General features: G+C 40.1%; 1 long non-coding RNA gene across 1 annotated transcript; it reads left to right on the forward strand.

Annotated features, from left to right (window-relative positions):
* The first annotated feature begins 2,921 nt into the window (after window positions 1-2,921).
* On the forward strand, window positions 2,922-5,875 carry LOC121031340 (uncharacterized). The gene is made up of 3 exons (XR_005790694.1): window positions 2,922-2,972; window positions 3,138-3,204; window positions 5,775-5,875. It is a non-coding gene; the product is annotated as an uncharacterized LOC121031340 (long non-coding RNA).
* Window positions 5,876-9,844: the final 3,969 nt, after the last annotated feature.

The following is a 9,844-nucleotide window of genomic DNA, read 5'->3' on the forward strand; positions in this document are numbered from 1 at the left end:
AGTTTCGATCACTAATTTTATAACTCTCTTCATTTCTAGTATCAGAATTTGACCCTAAAAATTTTCCTCCGAGCACTACTTTAGCTGTCATTCACATATTTAAATATTTCTGTTTCATTTTCATTTGTTCTCTCTATTTCCTTTTCATCTCTTAGCATCTTCATATTTGAAATGTTTCTTTGTCAGTATAAAGTTGGTTTTTGTGAGAAGACCAACTATATATTTTTATGTATATTATCTATTTTGTATCTATTATGAGAATATTTACTTTTTATTTGGTTGGTTGGTTGGTTTTGTATTTATGTGTAATTATCAGCATGGTTAGATTTTTTTAATGTTTATTTATTTTTGAGAGAGAGAGGGAGAGAGGGAGAGAGAAAGATGGAGTGCAAGTGGGGGAGGGGCAGAGAGAGAGAGACACACACACAGAATCCGAAGCAGGCTCCAGGCTCTGAGCTGTCAGCACAGAGCCCGATGCGGGGCTTGAACTCACAGGCTGTGAGTTCATGACCTGAGCCCAAGTTGGAGGCTTAATCAAATGAGCCACCCAGACACCCCAGCATCATTAGATTTAAATATACTTCTATTTGTTTTCCATCTGTCCCATCTGTTTTGTTTCGCTTCCCCATGCCTGTTTTTCTAATTAATTGAATATTTGTTATTAGTCCATTTTTTAATTAGCATCTACTGACCTTATCTCTATATTTTATTTTTTATTATCTTCATTATTCTTGCAATAACTTCCCCTGGTCTTTTTAAAATACTGTATAACTGTAAATATAGGGTAAGAACCATATAATGCCATAGTCTATGTTCCTTTTCTCATTCTTCTGCTGCTGTTGTCATACATTTTACTTCTGCCTGTGTTGTAAAATGTCACATTATTTATCTCATTTTTGCTTTACACATTCAATTATTTATCGAAGTTATTAAAAATTGATTTAAATTTTTCAGTTTTATTTTGCCACATATATACTAGTTCTGGCATTCTTCCTTACTCTGTGGAAATCAGAATTTCCACCTGATATTATTGTCCTCTGCCTGAGGAAATGTGTTTAGCATTTCTTATTCTGTGAGTTTGCCAGTGATGAGTTTATTCAGATTTTTTAAAAATACGAAATATCCTAAATATACTTTTATTTTTGACTGATATTTTTACTAGATATGGAAATCTGAATTGACAGATCTTTTTTCGGCACTTTAAAGATTCAATTTCAGAGCCTCCTGACCTCCATCATATCTAATTAAAAGTCGCTCTTGAGGGGCGCCTGGGTGGCGCAGTTGGTTAAGCGTCCGACTTCAGCCAGGTCACGATCTCGCGGTCTGTGAGTTCGAGCCCCGCGTCAGGCTCTGGGCTGATGGCTCGGAGCCTGGAGCCTGTTTCCGATTCTCTGTCTCCCTCTCTCTGTGACCCTCCCCCATTCATGCTCTGTCTCTCCCTGTCCCAAAAATAAATAAACGTTGAAAAAAAAAATTTAAAAGTCGCTCTTGATTATTGTATTTTTTCCCCTGTAATTAGTATTTATTTTCCTGTGGGCACTCTATGATTTTCTCTTTATTTATTGTTTGCAGAACTTTGACTATGCTATCTGCTTAGGATTTCCTGAGCTTCTTGGGCCTGTGAATTCATTTATTTTTCCTCCAAATTTGAATATTTCTGGCCATTATTTATTTCTTCATTTATTTGTCCACCTTTCTTTCTCCTCTTCCTTTGGGACTTTAACTACATCCGTAGTAGACAATTTCATGTCATTCCACATGTTTCTGAAGCTGTGTTTAAATATTTTAATATTTTCTTTTTTCTGGGCTTCACATTATACTGATCTGTTCACAAGTCTTTCCCTGATGTATTCAAACTGCTTTTAGGTCAGTTATTGAGCTATTGCTTTATATATTGTGTTTTTCTATTCCAAAATTTTCATTAGGTTATTTCTTATAGTTTTTATGTGTCTCCTCAGAATGCTAAAGTGTTTACTGATTCTTTTACTCTCTTCTTTTTTGTAATTTCTTTAAGATCGTTGTAACATCTGTATTAAAGTCCTTCTCCATTAATCTAATACTCCAGTCATCTGTCAGTCTGCTTCTCTTGTCTATATTTTCTCTTGATTGTTAACCATATTTCCCTCTTCTTGGTATGTTCAGTGAATTTTCATTGTATACATGATATTGTGGATTCATGTAGACAGTCTGGATTTTGTTATGTTCCTCATAATAATGAAGTTTTTGTTGTTGTTTGGTTTGCTTTGGTTTCCGTGGCAGGCAATTAAATTACTAGAAGATCACCTTGGAATGGATTTGTGCCTTTCTAAGGCCAGTTTATTTTTGTTGGTGGTGGTGGTGGTTTGTTTGCTTAGTCCTTAGATGTAGTCCGTGTTCTTTTGGCGTAGTGCTTCTGTGTTTTCCATAAAAAGTTCATAGCTTTTACTAAACTCTTGGTCAAAGATTTGGGGCTTCCTATATTTGGGTCATTTCATTCCATTCAAATTCCCATCAATTTCCAGTCCTAAGTTCACATTTCTTTCTCTTTTGCCCAGTAGCACTATTATTCTTTTATGTCTGAGTTTTCTTCCCCAACATCTATGCAGAAAAAGCTGGCTAAATGTAGAACTCATCTAATTTATCTCTCATTTCAAGATGCATATCTGCCTACTTTTGCTTGCTGTCCAACACTGCAAAACATTGAATTTTTTCTTCCAGAGTTGTAATTGTTACTGCCATTAGGGTAAGTCCAATAAAAGTAACTCAGATATTACCAGAATTGGACCTTTCTTCAAAATATCAATAGTAATAGAAAGTTTTGTGTAGATTTGGTCATCATAGTCTAGAAATGTTCGATTAATTTTTTACCAGAGATAAAAACTTAGCCCACACCAGATACAAGAGTAGCTCATGGTAGAAAATAACTGATATTTATCTATACTCTCTCGTACCAAAGTCTTGGCAAACAATATCACCTAAGACCACATCTGTGAGTAGGTAATATTTTTTTTTCTTACCGTCATATGAAACAACTTAGTCATAAATAATTGCCTTGATTTACTCAAAGCCATAGTGTTCAGATGTGAGACAATCAGGATTCAAGTAATTATCTAATTCTAATACCTGTAATCTTTCCACTGATCTTTCCATTGATCCAGACATTTCTGAAATCTCTGAGACTTCACCAAATCCAACATGTGAAGTGCTTATCCTCCAGGCCCATCAGTAAGTACTTCAACATATATAGGAAATTTGTTGTGTGCTGGTTTGCAAGTGTCCATTGGCAGTAGTCTGTGTGGAGCTCTGTGTTAAGAGATGTTGTGGTTTCTTTAGGATTTTGTAGAAAATATTTTTGTGAAATATTAATAATGTTTACCATAGACAGGTAACTAAATGATAACTAAAAATGCTTCCTGAGAGAAAATAACTTACTAATTCAAGTAATAGAAAAGGAAGAAGATGGCAATTGTCCTGAGTGGGGGGTGATTTCCACAACAAATGTTGTTCCTTTTCTACACCTACTTTCCAGTTGGAATGAGCCAACTTTATGACCAATAAAATAAGGCAATTGAAGCACGAATGTTTTCCAAAGCAATTCCAGGACAAGTTGCATAGATTACCAGAGTAAGGAGCTTCTGCCATTTCTCAGTGCAAAGTTTCTTCCAGGCAGTCATGCTTCTAGACTACTCAATGTGGATTTGCAACTAGTGTCATGTAGCTCACGCTAACTTTGGCAAATCCCTGGAGGGAATTCTGGAGAACATAGGCTCAAGTGCAGCCTTTTAGATGGGATTAATCCTTCCACTTATAATACCATTTTATCATGCTAAGCACCTTTGGAAGGCTTGGAAAACCCGATAGTCTTTGTCAAGGTGTAGTGTAGGGACATTTATGTGTATATGTGTGTATATATGTAGTTATGCACTGAATGTTTGTGTACTCCAAAAATTCATATGTTGAATTCCTACTCCTCAGTATTAGGAGATAGGACCTTCGAGAGATAGTTTATGAGGCCAGAGCACTTCTCTGATAAAAATTAGTGCTCGTATATAAACAGACAGAAGAGAGCTTCCTCTCTCTTTCTCTCTCTTCCCCACCCCCAACCCCCACTTTCTGCCATGAGAGAGCACAGCAAGAAGGCAGCCATCTGTAAGCACATAAAAGGCTCCTGAGAAAACACTGAGTCAGATGACAACTTGATCTTGGACGTCCAGCTTTCAGAACTGGGAGAAACAAATGTTGTTATTTAAGTGACTCAGTCTATGCTATTTTGCCATGGCATCTCAAGCGGACTAATACGTAGGTTTTGGTGTTACTAGTAATTACATTAATTGCTAGGAATTTTTTTTATTTTTTTACTTATTAACTGTTATTATTTGTCATATGTCATGCAACCTTCTAAGTGTTTTGCTTATCTCCATTATTTTACTCCAGACAACTCAACTCACAGAAATCACATGAGTTGGGTGTGTAATCTCCATTTTACAATGAAGGGAACTGAAGCACATGATGAAGCCAATAAAATATATGCGTAAGGCTCAAATTCAGATGACTCTGGAAGGAGATTTGGCTACCAACTAGTGAACTAGTGAATGCATTGGTACAATAGGAGTTTGGGCATTGATATGAAGTATTCCCTCTGGGCAGTGGTGTCCTTAATATTCATCCTTCTGGCTCAGAGCATAGACCTTCTGATGAGAGCGTGTTCCCAGAATCTTGTCCTAATTATCAAGAGCTCTGGACACCTACCTGGCTCCTTTAAGACTTGTTCTGAGAAACATTGGTTCCTGCAACACTAGTCACATATGGGACTCCCCAAAACAGCCAAACCACCTGCAGGTCTGACTTTGAATGTTGAGTAAGACCTGCCGTCTAAAGCCTTGTGAATGCAACTCACCTGCCCAATCAGGCCTACATGCTCACACCATTGGACACCACCCTTGGCTCTGGCACTGTGGCCCACAGGGTTGGCCCACTGACAATCCCCAGCCCACACTCAATCCCAACCGATGACACCCAGGTAATGATGATATCTTAGCAGAAAGAAACAGGTTAGGCTGTCCCATAGGACAGAAAGAAAACTTCCTCCTTCTTAAAATATTACTAGTCTCAGGTACCAAGAGGTCCAACTTCAGAACGAAATCATAAGTCTGGAAGCTTCTTTAAAAGTCGGGCATGGAAATCTCCGTTATGTTTGACTTCAGTTGAATGACTCCAGTGATTTTCTTCCTCTAATATCTGGAGGTTAGCCAACCTCAGGACACTTGTTTTCTGTTCATTTGTAAATTAATATATCTGCAAGCAAAGATTGTCTCTCGAAAAAAGCAGATTCGCTTTTCTCCAAACGTAATGAAATTATGTTTGAGGAAGCCTCTGTTGATGTCCAAGAATCTTTATGAGCCTTTTAAAGTCATTGTTTTCTTCTCACAAATGAGAACTTGCTGATGCCAAGGAGTAATGAACTGGAAAACCACATGGTGACAGTTGGTTCTTAAGCTGGCCCGGGTGCATAGCAAGGCCTGCTGGGGAAAGAAGCTTGTGACTTGCTTACTTCTTGCTTGTTCTCCGTCTCTTATTTTTCCCTCTTTTATTCCCCCTCCTCTCTTGCCCCCTCCTTACTTTTTCCCTTATGCGATAAATACAAGCCTTAGAATAGACCGAACTGTCAATCTAACATTTAATCATATGGTCAATTACTATTGTATGAACACGATATGTAATCTTACCGGGTCTCAATTTTCTCATCTGTGAAATGGTGATGATATATCCCTTCCTCACTTCCTTCTTTCAAAAAGAATCCGTCTTTGATTCGAGTATCCAGTTCTACCCCATGCGACTTCTGTAACGCGAAGGGGCAGAGAAGACCCCCCACATACAAGAATACTTGAGCCATCACAGTAAATAATGGTCATCTTGTCCCCGTGTAGAGCAAGGAGTTCAAAAACCCAGAGCTTGAGGTAGGTAAAGGCTGGCTGTGATGTAGGGTAGTAGCCCTATCCCTTGCCTCCCCTGAAAGCCTGCTGCCTCAGAAATTCTGCAACCTATCAAATGACCAAAGAGGTAGCTGCCCTGAGGATGAAGCTGTCACACCAGATAGGGCCGAAAGAACAGGACAAAGCTAAAGCTCAGTCCCTGATCATGCTCTGTACCCACACTAGACCTGGACTCCCCATACATGAGATAGATTCCCCTATTCGTGAAGCCAGTTTGTAGGGCGTTCTTTTTATTTCCAAAACCATCCTAGCCGCATGTATGTGAAAATCAAATGTGATCATTTACACCCACAATTAATAGTATGTGCCAGGTCCTCAAGATGTTCATTAACTTCCTCCCCTCTAATTCAGATTTTCTCTCTTTATTCATTGCCTCTACTTCTCTCTGTAACCCAAACATATCTTGGTATTACCAAGCCTGAAAACCCACATAAAGCATGAAAGGGTTGTTAGGATTTCTTGGTTTTCAAGAAACAAGAGACCCTTTCAATTTACTCAAAACATGGAGGGTTTAGTGTAGAGAGACACGTTATGTAAGGAAAACTGGATTCTCAGCCATTTGTACAAGCTCTGGAGGGTTTCAAAAAAAAAAAAAAAGCTGGAGGAACCATAGTACCTCTGGGCCTCATGACCCAGTGCTTTCCAAGCACCGAAACTCTTGGGTAATCTTTTTATGCCCTCAGCAGAAGAAACTTATACACCCACACTCTACTGGGATCTAGAAATTGCTTTTCCACAGATACTCCCTGTCAGTGTCCTCTGTCTCAGTATCTCCCATTTCAACCCAAAAGACAAAAGATGTTATGGGTACCATAGCTCTAGTGAAGCAAACCTCTCAGGCCACCAACCACCCTATGGATGGACTGTAAGAAGCCATGATCACTTCTTTAGCACAGTAGTCTTTGACCAGAGTCCCTGAGTCACATTGCATAGGACACAACTATCTATATACATGAGAACCACTATCATTTATCAGATAGGTAAGTATATTGTGTTAGCTACTATGCTCACAAACAAAATAAACACAAAACTTTCCAGATAAAGTCGTCCTAGAAATAGGTAGATGGTGCAAATAGATATAAATCAAGTTGTAATGTGAAAAGGAAGCCAGGAGTGAGAGTGTAGGGATATGTTGTATGGGGGAGGAGAGTATACTTGATACATGGTAGGCAGGGAACGATGCTCTGGGCCATGCTTGAGTCAAGATCTAAATACAATGTGTGAGTGAACTACTTGAATATTGGTGGGGGGAGAGTATCGGAAGGAAACTGTTTGATGCAAATGTCCCAGGTCAAGAATGTGCTTCATTTGTTGAAGGAACAGGCCAGTATGATCTCAGTGATGTGAGAACAAGGAAGGGGTATGAGACCTGGACAGATGGTGGAGTTGGTGCCCCCCTTTCCTCAGGAGTGTTCTTCATCTGATGGGTGGCAGTTGTCCCTAGAGGGGTCCAAGCTCATGTGGGCATCCTGCGGTTTGGCTTTTCTGGCAGAGGGGATGGAGATCCATGTCTTGGACATCCAAGTCCCACAGTGAGGTCGCTCTAGGTCCCATTAATGGATTCGGTACCTTCTCTTTCAGTTCCTGGCACTAACCTACGGCTCGTGCTCCTCTCACCCACCCTTTCCTTCTGAGATGCCTCACCCTACAGCTGGACGGATTCTCCTAAGGCAACCTGAAGACACAGCACAAGAATTGCACACCTCCTGCAACTAGAACCCAGCTGCTGGAGGACTGGTGCTTTATCTTGTTCCTAGGTGTAATCTCGCAGCTTTGACTAGCATCTGGAATATAATAGGACAATAAGCCCTCAGGAAATCTTGGAGACTGACAGTATCCCTGTGTTCACCACAATTGTGTTCCCCTCAGCTAAGCCCCTTGTTGGCTCTTGCAGCCCCAGGGTCCTGCAAATTGGAGCAGTACTTCTCCTCTGACCAGTGACACAGATTCCTCTCCGGAATCTTGGCGAGGTTGAATTCACCATGAGTTTAAATTTTTAGTAGGTTCCTGGGGCGCCTGGGTGGCGCAGTCGGTTAAGCGTCCGACTTCAGCCAGGTCACGATCTCGCTGTCCATGAGTTCGAGCCCTGCGTCAGGCTCTGGGCTGATGGCTCGGAGCCTGGAGCCTGTTTCCGATTCTGTGTCTCCCTCTCTCTCTGCCCCTCCCCTGTTCATGCTCTGTCTCTCTCTGTCCCAAAAATAAATAAAAAAAAAATGTTGAAAAAAAATTAAAAAAAAAAAATTTTTAGTAGGTTCCTGTGGTATAATATTTTTTTAATTAGTCTCTGTCCCAATATCTGATACAATAATGCTCCTAAAGCCTTCCTGAGTGGTGAGAGTGCCTTTTGTATTTTATTGAGATAACTCATGGGAGGAGGGAAACTACATAGCTTTGAGATGTGGGCTGCTTGCCAGAAAGGACAAGCTGGTATCTGAGGACTGGAATCTTCAGCCCTACTTTTTGACCTCCCCTGGAAAGGACAGAAGCTGGAGATGGAGTTAGGTCACAGTGGTCAAAGGTTCAATTAATCACATCTCTAAAAACTTCTACAGGGTTTGAGTGTGTAGATTGCTTTGAGTAGTATAGACATTTTAACAGTGTTTGTTCTTCCAGTCCATGAGCATGGAACGTTTTTCCATTTATTGATGTCTTTTTCCATTTCATTCATAAGTTTCCTATAATTTTCAGCATACAGATCTGTTATCCCTTTGGTTAGGTTTGTTCCTAGGTATCTTATGGATTTTGGAGCAAATATAAATGGGAAAGATTCCTGATTTCTCTCGCTGCTTCATAATTGGTGTATAGAAATGCAACCAATTTCTTTATGTTGATTGTATATCCTGTGACTTTCCTGAATTCATGTATCAGTTCTAGCAGATCTTTGGTGGAATCTTTCGGGTTTTCCACGTGGAGTATCATGCCATCTGCGAAGAATGAAAGTGTTACTTTCTGCTTGCCAATTTTTGTGCCTTTCGTTTCTTTTTGTTGTCTGATCACTGAAGCTAGGACTTCAAGTACTACGCTGAACAACAGTGGTGAGAGTGGACATCCTTGTCGTGTCCTACCAAAATAATGCCAGTATTCTTCACCGAGCTAGGACCAACAATTCTAAAATGTGTTTGGAGCCAGAGAAGACCCTAAATAGCCAAAGTGATGTTGAAAAAGAAAACCAATGCTGGACGCATGGCAATTCCAGACCTCCAGCTGTCTTACAAAGCTGTAATCATCAAGAAAGTATGGTGCTGACATAAAAACTTCAAACGGTGGAGTTCTGGGAGCTTCTTTGTTGGTGAACACATGGATGTGCTAGGAGAATGGAGCATCCTAAAAGGGCATTAAAACTCTATCCTGCACCCATCCCCCGATGCCTTGTCTGATGTACCTCTATCTGGCTGTCTTTATGTTGTATCCTTTACAGTAAACCAGTAAACATAAATGCTTTCCTGAGTTCTGTGAGTTGTTCTAGAAGATTGTGGAACCTGAGAAGGGAGGTTGCAGGAAGCCCCACATTTGTAGTTGGCTGGGACAAAGTGTGGTTAGTCTGGAGATTCTGCGTGCAGCTCGTGTCTGAAAAGAAGACAGTCTTGTGGGACTGAGACTTTAACCTGCTGGATCTATATTAACTTTAGGTAGTTAGTGTCAGAATTGAATTGAATTATCAGGCACCCCAGTTGGTGTGGAGAATTGAAATATTGGCTGTTGTTTGGGGGGAAAAACACATAGTTCCCGAAAGGTACTCTATTAGCTAAGAGTTCTTAACTTTCACCTTGTCAAAGATTTAGGATTCATTCTTGGAAGAGTATTTAGATGACAGTTGGGAGGTGTTATCTAAGAAAACCCCGTCTGTAGGGATTGGGGGCAGAGAAAAGTGG

Source organism: Herpailurus yagouaroundi, unplaced genomic scaffold (genome assembly GCF_014898765.1).
Source record: "Herpailurus yagouaroundi ecotype Mexico unplaced genomic scaffold, PumYag 141, whole genome shotgun sequence".
Taxonomy (NCBI): Eukaryota; Metazoa; Chordata; class Mammalia; order Carnivora; family Felidae; genus Herpailurus; species Herpailurus yagouaroundi.